This window comes from Oryctolagus cuniculus, chromosome 11, assembly GCF_964237555.1.
Source record: "Oryctolagus cuniculus chromosome 11, mOryCun1.1, whole genome shotgun sequence".
In the NCBI taxonomy this organism is placed as follows: domain Eukaryota; kingdom Metazoa; phylum Chordata; class Mammalia; order Lagomorpha; family Leporidae; genus Oryctolagus; species Oryctolagus cuniculus.
In genome coordinates, this window is record NC_091442.1 from 79,640,713 (window position 1) to 79,655,641 (window position 14,929).

The 14,929-nt window shown below is 43.1% G+C and overlaps 1 long non-coding RNA gene across 2 annotated transcripts in view; it reads right to left on the reverse strand.

Annotated features, from left to right (window-relative positions):
* LOC103348333 (uncharacterized) overlaps nucleotides 1-14,306 on the reverse strand; it is a 166,085-nt gene extending 151,779 nt beyond the window's left edge. For both annotated transcript variants that reach the window (XR_011380180.1, XR_007919743.2), the window contains exons 1-2: nucleotides 14,138-14,306; nucleotides 11,831-11,896 (exon numbers count right to left, since the gene is read on the reverse strand). This is a non-coding gene — a long non-coding RNA (uncharacterized lncRNA). The remainder of the gene's footprint in view (nucleotides 1-11,830; nucleotides 11,897-14,137) is intronic.
* Nucleotides 14,307-14,929: the final 623 nt, after the last annotated feature.

Below are 14,929 nucleotides of genomic sequence, written 5' to 3' on the forward strand. Positions count from 1 at the left end.
TTGCCCTAAAATCTATAAATATACATTGTATACTTCTTGTGATGCTTTCTGCTCATGCATCATTTGATAGAACCCATGCAATATTTCAAACAGATTACTGGAGCAGGATCAGAGGACTGGGTGGGTGTCTGTAACTGTTTCCAGGACCAACTCCCCTTTCAAAGCCAAGGGCTCCATTTTATTTCTTTGTACCCACAGCCAACTAACAACAATAGATACCCATTTCTTCCATTTCTTTTTAGAAATATGTGAATAAACTATACCTAAGTAGGAGACTGATGAGTTGTGTGCAACTCTGGATGGCTGAAAAACCCTGAAAGATGGCTGTCATCCATGGTTATTAGGATAAGGGCTGGCTTACAGGGTAGATTTAAAAGGTGTCATCTGTGAATCCTTGAAACCCTGGCCCATCTCTTTTTATTTCTATTTGTTATAATTTCAAGTGAACTATAAGTGATACTTGTATTGGGTCATCTTAGCAATAGGGGTTGAGTGAGAATGGTGAAGATCAATGGCTACAGAGAAATGTGAGTTGGTGAGGGAGAACAATGCAGATAAAAAATAAGAAATGATTTTCATCAAAGGAAAGCAACCATTCTTATCGACACTTTCCAGAATGAGGTGCTTTCTAAGTAATCTATTCCAAGTCATAATTAAATACAATTATTTGAAAAGATAAGTCCTTCAAAGTAAATTTTATTTAAAGTCTTACACAGGGACTGGCATTGTGGTTTAGTGGGTAAAGCTGTTGCCTATAATGTCAGCATCCCATAAAATGGGCACCATTTTGTGTCCTGGCTGCTCCACTTCCAATACAGCTCCCTGCTAATGGCCTAGGGAAGCAGCACAACATGGCCCAAGTGTTTGGGCCCCTGTCAGTCATGTGGGAGAGTCATATGAAGCTCCTGGCTTGGGCCTGGCCCAATGTTGGCCATTGAAGCCATCTAGGGAGTGAACACTGGATGGAAGATCAATTTCTCTGTCTCTTTCACTCTTTGTGTAACTATTCCAAAATGAATCTTAAAAAAAAAAAAGACTCCTAAAAAGAAAACAGTATGAGGCTATCAATTTTTTTTTAACAGGCAGAGTTAGACAGTGAGAGAGAGAGACAGAGAGAAAGGTCTTCCTTCCGTTGGTTCACCCCCAAAATGGCCGCCACGGCTGGCTGCACCAATCCAAAGCCAGGAGCCAGGTGCTTCCTCCTGGTCTCCCATGCGGGTGCAGGGGCAAAAGGACTTGGGCCATCCTCCACTGCCTTCCCAGGCCACAGCAGAGAGCTGGACTGGAAGAGGAGCAACCGGGACAGAATCCAGCGCCCCGACCAGGGCTAGAACCCGGGGTGCCGGTGCTGCAGGTGGAGGACCAGCCTAGTGAGCTGAAGGCACCGGCCGAGGCTATCAAATTTAAAATGGGAGCACTGTTGGTAAAGTCCATCCAAAATCAGCCAAACACCAAGTAAGCTGCCTCTAGACAGGTTTTAAGCAAGATCAAGTAGGCAGCCCAGTTGGAGGCCATCTGTCTGCATTTCCTTAGCAGAGGAAAGAGGACATCTCTTTCTAGAGCTGTCAATTTGCCACTTTCCCGCCTCAGCAGAGAATCTCTTGAGAAGAGACCATCACTCTGCTACAAGGCTACAACAGACTCACCAAAAGGACAGTGGAGTTAAGAGAAATCAACAACTGGTGATCTTAGGAGTCTGGATATATATCTTTTTTATGGCCTCCAAATTTATACTGTACCAGGTAAAGGTCTTTCTGTTGTAAGAATGCCATCTGCTCTTAATATTTCTGCTCCTTTCCTCATCTTTGGAGGTAGCTCAGGCTTTTGGACTTATTCTTGGCTACCTAACTGACCAGATGCAGCAATTACAGCACATTTGCCATGTCATAGATGCTTCTCCTTTGAACATATGTTTGGACAAAAAGAAGCCAAGAGATACCACGCAGACAAACATTCTGGAAGATAAATTTCAGATTCATATTAACACCAATAGAAGCACATCTACCTTTTTACTTCACAGAGATCGAAAAATCAATGTTAAGCAGTTAGAAAACTCTGCTATAGGTCAGTTGCCTTAAGTAGTCTATAACTAGGTAAGTTAAGCATGCTTGACAGATTGCTTAATTTCCAAATATATCTTGAACAGAGAAAAGGGAATAAACTTTCTTTACTTATGGGAAAATATTTTAGAGCATTTGCTTATATATAATCTGTTTAGTTCTTTTTATAGATCGGTATTTTTGTCACTGTTTATAGGTCACCATGTTAACCATATTTCCCCTCTCAGTAGTACTGTTTTTCCATTCAATACATAGATGTGCCTACTAAGTGCATGACACCCTGTGGACTTTGAGAAGATTTATAGACCATTGTAGAATCACAAATCAGTTGAGCAGATAAGATATAATGAGAGTTAATATTCAACAAATAGCTAAGTTTTTTTCCAGCTAGAAAATAATCTTTATACAAGTTATATCTTTATTTACTTATATACATATATAAAATTACATGTTTTAGGTGCCAGAGCTGTGGCACAGTGAGTTAAAGCCCTGGCTTGAAGCACTGGAATCCCATATGGGCGCCAGTTCTACTCCTAGCAGCTCCTCTTCCAATCCAGCTGTCGGCTATGGCATGGGAAAGCAGTAGAAGATGGCCCAAGTCTTTGGGCTCCTGCACCCAAGTGGGAGACCTGGAAGAAGCTCCTGGATCCTGGCTTCAGATTGGTACAGCTCCAGCCATTGCAGCCATCTGGGGAATGAACCAGCAGATGGAAGATCTCTCTCTCTCTCTGTCTCTACCTCTCTCTGTAACTCTGTCTTTCAAATAAATAAAATAAATCTTTAAAAAAATTAAATGTTTTAGAAATGCTATCTTCCTAAAACAATTTACTCAAACATTTCTCATGCATTTTCACTGTCTTCATCTCTAACATCTGATTTTGGAGACATTTACCAGTATTCAACACCCCTACCTAAGAATTTTTTTTTTTGAATCAGCTTAGTTTTTAATCATTTGATGTGACTACTGGACATGTCACTTCCAACCCATCTCCCTGCTGATGTGCCTGGGAAGGCGGCAGCAGATGGTCTAAGTCCTTGGATCCCTGCCACCCATGTGGGACACCTGGAGGTAGCTCCTGACTCCTAGCCTTGGCCTTGCCCAGCCCCACCTGTTGCAGTCATTTGGGGAGTGAACCAGCGGATTGAAGATCTCTACCTCACTCTCTCCTTTAAAGATTTATTTATTTATTTGAAATGTGGAGATAGTGAGGAGATACTGAGAGAGAGAGAGAGAGAGAGAGAGAGAGAGAGAGAGGGAGGAAGAGCCCTTCTATCTGCTAGTTTACTCCCTAGATGTTTACATCAGCTGGGGTTCAATCAGGCAGAAACCAGGAGCCAGGAGCTTTATCTGGGTCTCTCACATGGGTGCAGGGACCTAAGAACTTGGGCAATCTGCTGCTGCTTTCCCAGGCTCATCAGCAAGGAGCTGGATCAGAAATGGAGTAGCTGGGACTTGATCTGGCACCTATATGTGATGCCAGCATAGCAGGTGGCAGCTTAACCCACTACACCACAACACTGGCCCCAAGAAAAATAATTTCTTACTAAGGAAAGATTCTTACACTTAAGGAACAACTGAAGAATTTTTATTGACTCCTTAATTGCACATGAAAGAACTCTTATGATTTAAAACATAGCATTTCTCCTGCATTGAATTTCATGAAATCTCATCTCCAGAAAGTTGTGAAATGCAAGTAAATTTCAATCACTTGCTTTTGAAACCATAATGACTCCACGATACTCTTTGGAATATCATACAACTAGGACTAGAAATCCCTGGAAAAATAAGAATTTGCTAGTTGCAAATTGTCATCATTTTGAATGTGAATACTCAGTAATTTGTGGCAGAAAAACTGAGTCAGATTATTTCACCTTAATTTCAGCTAAAAACTTGGAAACTCCCTGGTTCTTGTCACCAGGAAACATTGTTATTACTCATTTCTGAGGGTAACAAATCCTTTCTTATCTCTGGTCTGATGTCCAGTCTCCCACCATGGTTAGATCACTGCATTCCTTGCTCTTGCCACAGTAACTGGCAAGAAGCACTGGGTGTGTAATCCAATCTAGTTAAAGGAAAGCTGAACTGAGGGCCTTGGTTTAACAACATGAGTATGGAGGTGGAGGTGCTAGCAGCTGTTTGGCCACTATAAGAATTTAAGAATTAATCTAGCAAAAATGAAAATAAAGATGGTTAAATCCTTTGAGCTCCCGAGTTCAACTGTTCCTCATCTTATCCTGGACTGCTCACTTTTGTGAATCAATAAATTCTCCTTTTGAATCATTCTGAATTGAAGCCACTGTTCTTTGAAACAAACGATATCAACAAACAACACAGAAAAAACCTACCAAGACTAGCTATCACCAAACCATCAGTTTTGATTTGTAGCAAATTAATTCTAAGGTTCATAAATGTACCTTGCTGCAGTACCTTGCAACAACAAGTGAACATATTTGAAAACTTTCCTTTTGTGGTTACATATATCTTTTATTCCCTTTGCTAGAGACAGCTGTTCCATTTCTTAAATCTAGAATGAAACATGAGCCTGCCTATAAAAACAGACACACAGCATTGGTTGTAGCAGCCTGAACTGCCTTCAGTTTGGAGTGCAATTAGGGATTATGATATTGAATTTGGCCCTTCCCTCCAAAGTTACTCAACTTCTGAGTGCTCATGGATACAACAGACATCTGCTGGAAGTCTCCTTACAATTCCTGGGAAAAACAAAGGTGAAATACAGGCCATTGATAATCGAACCAGAATTACTTATATTGGATTAAGAGCATCAGCTGGCTCCTAAAATACCTGGTGACTGCCAAGGCATTTCTATGATTGAGACATTGGCCAATGCATTAAAAAGTGAAGTGTTTGGTATCATGAAGGTTGTCTCTGAGAAACATTTAAAATACATTCATAAAAACATAACTAATTTCTTTATGTTATTCTCTTCCCTGCCTTTGAAGAACAGTATGGATTTTTTTGAAAGGACTTGTATCTTTCCTTTCTTTATATAATTCAGGTAACATTAAATTCAATTCTCTTTTTAAATTATTTTATTTATATGAAAGAATTACGCAGAAAGAGAAGGAGAAGGAGAGAGAGAGAGAGAGAGAGAGATCTTCTATTCACTGGTACACTCCCCAATTGACAGCAACAGCCAGAGCTGTGCTGATCTGAAGCCAAGAGCCAGGAGCTTCTTCTGGGTCTCCCACATGGGTGAAGAGGCCCAAGGACTTGGGCCATCTTCTACTGCTTTCCCCAGCCATGGCAGAACTAGATCAGAAGTGGAGCAGCCAGGATGCCAACACTGCAGGCGGCCCCAAATTCACTTCTTGAAAGTCAACTCTAATGTGTGTGACATAAGATAAATGTGAATTTCCACTCAAGAAATACTCATTAAATGCCTCAACACTCAACTTTCCGTCATTTATAAAATTCTTCCCATCAAGGATGAGGACCTTGATGCATTCCTTACACTACCTACTAGAGTATTTAGCTTTATCAAAATACTTAAAGTTTCATGTACCTTAAGGGTTTTCATAAGGATTTTTGAACAACCTTTTCTATGATATAAGAAAATGCTGCACGAGGTTTAAGTTCATAATTGATCATAAAGATAGGATTCAATGTCCAAGGGATCATATAAATAAGACCAGTGTCTGCTAATAATAATCGATAGAATTAAAAAGGAGAGAATGACCCAATGTGGGAAGTGGGTTACACAGCAGACACATAGAATGGCAAATGCCCTAAACAGCACTCTGGCCTCAGAATCACCCCTTAAGGCATTCAGATCTGGCTGAAAAGCCCATGAGAGTATTTTAGGCATGGAAAGCCAAAACACTCTGGAAAAAAAAAAAAAAAAAACCAACTAAATGAAAGATCTCTGCGAGTGAGATCCCAGTGGAAAGAATGGGCCATCAAAGAAGGAGGTACTTATCTCTGAAAGGAGGAGAGAACTTCTACTTTAAAACTAGTACTCAAACAGTACTTTACACTTTGTGTGTCTGTGTAGGTGCAAACTGTTGAAATCTTTACTTAGTATATACTAAGTTGATCTTCTGTATATAAAGATAATTAAAAATTAATCTTGATGTGAATGGGATGGGAGAGGGAGTAGGAGATGGGATGGTTTGCTGGTGGGGGGGGGTGGTTATAAGGGGAAAACCCACTATAATCCAAAAGTTGTACTTTTGAAATTTATATTTATTAAATAAAAGTTTAAAAAAATTAAAAAATAAAATACTGCAAGAGAATAGCATCCTCAGAAAACCTCAGCTGCATTTATACTTTTTTTCTAAATTATATCATGGGTAGTTAAATGTTATATTATTCTCTATTTTGCATGTCTGAAATATTTTATAATGGAAAGAAGGAGGGTGGGTAGGTTTATTCATTTAGATAACATTGGGTTAACTTTACTAGTTTAACAGTTGTGCAGCATTGGGTTTAATTTTGTCATTCTATAATTGGGAAAAGGTTTATCTCTCTACCTCAGAGACAGGTACTGTGAAGATAAAGAATTACATGCAATAATCCAGTAACTGATAAGTTGAAGATGGAGAGAACATTTTATAATATGTATCCTGCTATCAGTACTCCAGGAAGAAAGTCCATTGACCAATATGCAAAAATGCATCTGTAGAGCAACAAACAGGGTAAAGAAAAAAAAATTGGCTGATGACTCAAAATTTTTTTCTGGGACTGAAGTTTAACAATAGTTCTACCGTTGGTGGTGAGTGTCTAAAATGAAGTTCAAATTTGCACTTTTAGGCAGAATCTCTTTGGAGATTGCCTGAATTTGACAGAAGGAAGGTGATGGTCTTTCATTTCTGTCACTGTAGGCATTGTTCTGCCTACAAGAATGCAAGGCTTCATTTTTCCTTCAAGTCTTTGGTTGCACTACTCCATGACAATTGCCATTCATTACACCAAACTGAATCTACACTGAGCAATGGATGCTGCATGCCCTTCTCAAAGCCTGTGCATTAATTTACAGAATGGAAATGGTAGAAATGAAATCCCATTTAACACAAATCTCAAAAAAAAAAAAAAATCAAAACTGGGGCTGGCATACTGGAGTAGCGGATAAAGCCGCTGCCTGCAATGCCTGTATCCCTATGGGTACCAGTTCATATCCTGGCTGCTCCAATTCTGATCCAGCTCCCTACTCATGGCCTGGAAAAAAGCAACGGAGGATTGGGCTCCTGCAACCCTTGCAGAAGACCTAGATGAAGCTCCTGGCTTCAGCTTGGTCCAGCCCTGGCCATTACAGCCACCTGGGGAGTGAACCAGCAGATGGAAAGATATCTCTCTGTTTCTCTTCCTGACTTCAAATAAATCTTAAAAAATGAAATAAAAGAAACCATTATTTTAAAAAATATTGAACACAAGTTTATTGTATTTTTTTTGTCTTGTTCTTTGTTTGTGTGTGTGTGTGTTTGTTTTAATTTGACAGGTAGAGTTATAGACAGAGAGAGACAGAGAGAAAGGTCTTCCTTCCATTGGTTCCCTCCCCAAATGGCCACAATGGCCAGAGCTACACCGATCCGAAGCCAGGAGCCAGGTACTTCTTCCTGGTCTCCTATGCGGGTACAGGAGCCCAAGTGCTCGGGCCATCCTCCACTGCCCTCCCGGGCCATAGCAGGGAGCTGGATCAGAAGTGGAGCAGCTGGGACTAGAACCAGTGCCCATATGGGATGCCAGCGCCACAGCCAAATGATTAACCAAGTGAGCCAGAGCACCAGCCCTTTTGGTTTTTTTGATGTTAGAAAGAGTTCAGGGCCGGCGCCGCGGCTCACTAGGCTAATCTTCCGCCTTGCGGCACTGGCACACCAGGTTCTAGTCCCGGTCGGGGCGCCGGATTCTGTCCTGGTTGCCCCTCTTCCAGGCCAGCTCCCTGCTGTGGCCAGGGAGTGCAGTGGAGGATGGTCCAAGTGCTTGGGCCCTGCACCCCATAGGAGACCAGGATAAGTACCTGGTTCCTGCCATCGGATCAGTGCAGTGCCAGCCGCAGCGCGCCTATAAGATTTATACTTACAGGAAAATTACTATAGCCTAAATATAGCCTAAATATAGCCTAAATATAGCCTAAATATAGCCTAAATCTGAGTCATCTTGGGGGAGGGAAGTTACATCATTTTCTGGTGAACCAACTGAGGGCTGCAAAACAATTACAGGGATCATTCTATCACTGGTGCTACAGTCATCATCTTTAGAATCTGAATGACTTGAATTCATGAATTTCACAGTTTCAGTTATGTGATCTAATTCTAAAGGTTTGGTGTTCATCTGTCTATAAACTCAGATTCTAAATGCTGCCAGAAGCCTTGACAATATATTACGACATATAAGTCTTATTACACTAGAATCTGGCTGTAACCCAATTTTCCAAAAGAACTTATTATGAACCAGTCTCAAGTCAGATCCAGGGTGGATTTACTTTTTAAAGAAAGCTGGGTCCAGGGCTGGCACTGTGGCGCAGTGGGTTAATCCTCCACCTGCAGCGCCAGCATCTCATATGGGTGCTTTTTCTAGTCCCAGCTGTTCCTCTTCTGATCCAGCTTTCTGCTATGGCCTGGGGAAGCAGTAGAAGGTGGCCCAAGTTCTTGGGCCCTTGCACTGGTATAGGAGACCCAGAAGCAGCTCCTGGCTCCTGACTTCAGATCAGCTCAGCTCCTGCCGTTTAGGCCATTTGGGGATCAAACCATTGGATGGAAGACTTTTCTGATTCTTTCTCTCACTGTCTGTAATTCTACCTCTCAAATAAATAAATAAAATCTTTAAAAAGAAAGAAAGAAAGCTGGGTCCAGCACTGTGGCTTAGTAGGTTAAGCTGCTGCATTGGAAGGCTTGCATCCCATAAGGGTGTCAAGTTTGTGTCCCAGCCTCCACTTCTGATCCAGCTCTTTGCTAATGGCCTGGGGAAAACAGCATGGGATGGCCCAAGTGTTTAGGCCCTTACAATCCACATGGAAGAACAGAAGAAGCTCCTGACGCTGGTCTGGTCCAGTGCTGGCTGTTAAAGCCATCAGGGAAGTGAACCAGTGGATGCAAGATTTCTCTCTGTAGCCCTGACTTTCAAAATAAATAAATAAATCTTAAAATAAAAAAGGTTAGTTAGTAGAACTATTCCTAATTACAATGATTTTTAGAAAGACCAGGATTTCAAAGTTGTAGATAATTGGAAATTAACTTTACTCAATGCCTATTATAAACTGTTTTCTTCTACTATACCAATTACCTGCTTATTTCACTTCCTTTTGATCCAGCAGGTACTACCAAACCAAGGATATTTTCATGACTGGGCACCTGTTTTATTTGGCTCCTCATCTCAAAGCTAAAACCTCAATCTAGTCTTTAAGACTGCTTAGCTTAATGGTGAACTCATGCCATGGGTTTTGTAGCCAAAAAAGTGTTATTTCTCTCATATGTAAAATAGGGGTGACAGTATGTTCTTTAGAGAGTTTTTTTTTTAAAGATTTATTTATTTACTTGAAAGTAAGAGTTACATAGAGAAAAGAGAGGCAGAGAGAGATGTCTTCCATCTGCTGGTTCACTCCCCAACTGGCCACAGCAGCTGGAGCTGCGCCAATCCAAAGCCAGGATCCAGGAGCTTCCTCTGGGTCTCCCACACCGGTGCAAGGGGTCAAGGATTTGGGCCATCCTCCACTGCTTTCCCAGGTTACAGCAGAGAGCCGGGTCAGAAGTGGAGCAGCTGGGACTTAAACTGGTGCCCATATGGGATGGCGGCACTGCAGGTGGCAGCTTTACCTGCTATGCCACAGCACTGGCCCCAATCTTTAGAGACTTTTTAAGAGGATTTGATAGGAAAACTCTTGCATAGCAGGCATTCAACAAAGCACCATTTGCCATCAATATTTAATAGTGTTCAACCTTTCTTATCAATATATATACTCATCTTCCCCTACCTATCACATATCCATTCTATCATTATGACCCTAACCATCCCCCTCAAGACAACAGACATACCTCCCTCCATTATCCAGCTAAATCCTGACTTCATTTGTGTATCTCAAATGATTCTTTTAGAATAGGGACAGCTTATAAACACTGTACAAGGCTTTTCTAATTACAGAGCAGTCATATAAATGCATTACTTCAACATGTTATAAGCTGTAGACTGGGTTAGGATTTAGAATAAAATGATTGAGGATTGGGGCCAGCGCTGTGGCACAGCGGGTTAAAGCCTTGGCCTAAAGCACCGACATCCCATATGCGTGCCGGCTCTGGTCCCAGCTGCTCCTCTTCCGATCCAGCTCTCCGCTATGGCCTGGGAAAGCAGAAGATGGCCCACGTCCTTGGCTCCTGCACCCACGTGGGAGACCTGGAAGACGCTTCTGGCTCCTGACTTCGGATCAGCTCAGCTCTGGCCACTGTGGCCATCTGGGGAGTGAACCAGAGGATGGAAGACCTCTCTCTCTGTCTCTACCATTCTCTGTAATTCTGTCTTTCAAATAAATAAAATAAATCTTCAAAAAAAATGATTGAGGATCAAATCTGGTCCTTAGGGCATTATGGCAATACAACATTACCAATGACACAGAGATATATAGAAAGGGCTTCTGGAAGTCTGCGTGATTTGCTTTTAGCATTGCAAAATGGGTTCATCTTGCTAATCCACTGATAATGCATTCCTGAACTTACACCGAGGAAGATTATGAAGTGTAGTGCAGGAGCAGGATCAAAAATTAATGTGATTTATAACACCTGCCATGGAAACTGTGGTACATATGCCATCACTTACACATTCCTGGTGTAAGGAAAATAGCATGGAGCGGAGTTATACAGATGTAAGTTTGAAAGCCAATTAAGGTCCGTTATCTCTGAACCTCAACTCTTTCCTCAATTTGAACATGGAAATGGATGAGAAGGTCGGCGCCGCAGCTCAATAGGCTAATCCTCCACCTGCGGCGCCGGCACCCCAGGTTCTAGTCCTGGTCAGGGTGCCGGATTCTGTCCCGGTTGCTCCTCTTCCAGTCCAGCTCTCAGCTGTAGCCCGGGAGTGCAGTGGAGGATGGCTCAAGTGCTTGGGCCCTGCACCCGCATGGGAGACCAGGAGAAGCACCTGGCTCCTGGCTTCAGATCAGCGCAGTTCGCCGACCATAGCAGCCATTTGGGGGATGAACCAACGGAAAAAAGGAAGACCTTTCTCTCTGTCTCTCTCTCTCACTGTCCACTCTGCCTGTCAAAAAAAAAAAAAAAAAAGGAAGAAAGAAAGAAAGAAAGAAATGGATGAGAAATCTCTCATAGTTGGTTCTAAGTATTTACTGGCAGTGTTTGTAAAGTATTTTGCAAAATTCCAACAATTTTGACAGCCTTTTCCTCCAGGAGCACTACTGGACCTGAACTCAGCTACCAAATTCAAGGGTTCAGCTACTCAATGAGGTCACTTTATCTTTGAAGAAGCAAATCAAGGTCATGTTTTGACACCAGTACCACAAGCTGTCTCCAAAAAAATCATTTACTTTATTGCCTGTGAGGAGCAGAGACAAATCACTGAGTATGATCAACCATGGAGGGACCAAATAACAAGCACAGGAATGCCTTCCTCTCCACCCAGACTTCATCCACCCAGCTGGAAGTAAAAGTGGCCTAGATGCACCAATCTCACACCCAAACTACTAATTTCAACCAAAAAACCTCTCTAACATTCCTCTCTGCTAACCTAAGTCCAACTTCACTACACCAGGAAACCTACCTACCACCATGTAAACTCTCCTGTGTTTGTTTACCTTAGCTTTGCTACTTACAGTAATCCTATATCCTGTTGTCACTTGGAGTACAGCAACATTCTTGACACAGATTTGGATCACTATCTGCCAAAACAAATATTTTAATTAAAATGCAACCATGCTGTAAGCTGGCTAACCATGAGCCCCAAGAACTGGCACAGAAATCCACAATTTGCCGAAATTACAAGGGACAGCTTTATACAATTTAATATTCACATGATTTTTACATGAAGTCTGATCTAGTTGTTCATATGCCAAATTACTGTTTATTTGCCAAATGAACCTAGTTTGCCTATTTGATCTGTTAGTTTTCTCATTTTATTTTTTGTTAAAGATTTACTTATGTATTTGAAAGTTAGAGTTACAGAGAGGCAGGGGCAGAGAAAGTCTTCCATCTGCTGGTTCACTCCCTAGATGACTGCAATGGCCAGAGTGGCACTGATCTAAAGCCAGGAGCTTCTTCCGGGTCTCCCACATGGGTGCAGAGGTCCAAGGACTTGGGCCACCTTCTACTGCTTTCCCAGGCCATAGCAGAGAGCTGGATCAGAAGTGGAAGCTAGGACTCGAGCCAGTGCCCATATGGGATGCTGGCACTATAGGCAGCGGCTTTACCCGCTACACCACAGAGCTGGCCCCCAACTTCTTTTTTTTTTTTTTTTTTTTTTTTTTTTTTGACAGGCAGAGTGGACAGTGAGAGAGAGAGAGAAAGAGAGAGAGAGAGAGAGAAAGGTCTTCCTTTGCCGTTGGTTCACCCTCCAATGGCCACCGCGGCCGGTGCGCTGAGGCCAGCGCACTGCGCTGATCCGAAGGCAGGAGCCAGGTGCTTCTCCTGGTCTCCCATGGGGTGCAGGGCCCCAGCACTTGGGCCATCCTCCACTGCCTTCCCGGGCCACAGCAGAGAGCTGGCCTGGAAGAGGGGCAACTGGGACAGAATCCGGTGCCCCGACTGGGACTAGAACCTGGTGTGCCGGTGCCGCAAGGCGGAGGATTAGCCTAGTGAGCTGCAGCGCTAGCCCAATTCCTTTTTTTTTTATGCTTTGTTAAAATTAAACCAATACTGGCTGCACATATATAGGACTGCCTTCTCTGGCTATGGCATGGGTTCTTTTCAACCCAGGTATTTCCTGTACTGTGTGCTCAGTGAGGTTCAGTTCTCCATTTTCTCTTTTGGTATGCATCCACCATGAAAACTTCTTTCCTTCACTGAACTAAAAAGTTATTTCACCCCAATATATTACTTAGTGTCTGACGTTTTCTTATCAGTCAATCTAGCAGTAGTTCATTACTCAGTGTTGGCACACTGAGATTGTAAAAGAGAAATAAACCTGTTAACCTCTCCAAATGAGTCATAATATGCTTGTGGTGGCTCTTTCTTTATGATTAACAATACAATTTTTAACAATCAGAAACTGTCAGATTCCTCCACAATTCAGGTTGAGAAACACTGCCCTAAACCAAAATTCTTAACTCAGAGTCCACACATTCCTTTAAATTTCAGGAATTGGTGAACTGTGGTTCATTTTATGCACTTAAAAATACTTTGGCAAGGGGTCCAGAAGCTTCACAGAATGCCAGAGTTCTATGACACAAAAAGAAATTCCCATCTAGGTCCTCAAGGTTTCAAAAGAATCTGGCGTCCCCATTCTCAGAGCCCAAGGGACCACATGAAAATACAAATCCAGAAAATGATACAGTGTCTCAAGCAAACCTTTGAGTATCTGCAAAGGGAACAATGGTGGCCTGGAAGACACTTTTAAATTTTTTGTCTCTGTGGTGCCAGGGTTATCCCTGTGATGTAGCAGGTAAAGCAGCTGCATGACACCAGTATCCCCATATGGACACTGGTTCATTTCCTGGCTGCTCTACGTCCCTGCTAATGGCCTGGGAAAAGCAGTGAAGGATGGTCCAAGTGTTTGATCCCTTGCCACCCATGTGTGAGACCTGGATGAAGCTCCTGACTTTGGGCTGGCCCAGTGCTTCCCTTTGCGGCTGTCTCTGTAAATCTTTCAAAATAAATGATTAAATCTAAAAAATTTAAATAAGTCTGTGTAGTTTCCGTACTGGAAGAGACTTTCACTGATAGCCATTCCCTGAGATAGCAACACAGGGTGGAACAGCATCCAAGTACAAGGGGCCTCTCTGTGGCTAAGCAGGGCATTATACCAGCAGCAATGTGCTGCAGGAAATATGCTATGCCACCATTTTATAAGATGAAGTAACTGAGGCCAGAGAGTAAAGATAACCTGCCTGTGAGCATCAGATCAGTGGGTGCTGGAGCTGGGATAGGATTTGGACCTGACTGGCTTTGGGCCTTCCCCTCCTTACCAAGCCATCCGTACCCCTCCCATAGGGGGTTCCCTCTGTCTAGTTCGAGTCATCTCATTTTTGATAGAAGAAATCTTAGGGAACCAGATCACTAGAGCTATTTAAGCAGAGCTGCAGAGGGCATAGGATACAGCGCACGTTGCCGAGGGGAGGAAATCTAAACCAGGGAGAAACCTGGGTGCTGGTAGGATCTGGGTTCTGGTTTGTTGAGGCCGGAAAACGCCAACGGTGCCAGTGACAACCACAGGGATCTACAGCCCGAGCTACAGGTGCTTTATGTTTTACATGGAAAGAAGACAACGCCGTCTCCACGCAGTCCACACTGTGGGCCTGCTGAGGACCTCTCTGCTAGGGTAACCAGCCCTGAGCATTGGGATTTAGGGAATGGGGAGCGGTGACCAAAACGCCCCCTCCCGCCACCAATGCGATAGCCTCCCCCGGACCGGAGGTTCTCAGCTCCACACTGGCCATCTTGGGCCGGACACGTCTCTGCTGAGGGGAGGCAGTCCCGTGCGCTGTAGACTCCTCCACCTCTGGATGCATGTAGCATCCCTGCCCCCACGGTGTGGCAATCCATGGCTGCAGACACTGCCAGACGCCCTCTTGGAGGGAGGCAGGGCCCAGGGGTTGAGAATCGCTTCTCTGGTATACATCTGCATGATGAAGTGCAGAACAGGCTTATAACCCTGTTTTATTTGTGTGCTGGGGCCAATCCAGGGTAAATTCAGTACAATTGCAGCCTTATTCTCAGGCCTCCAACTGCAAGTACTGTACAAAAACACGTAGTGATGA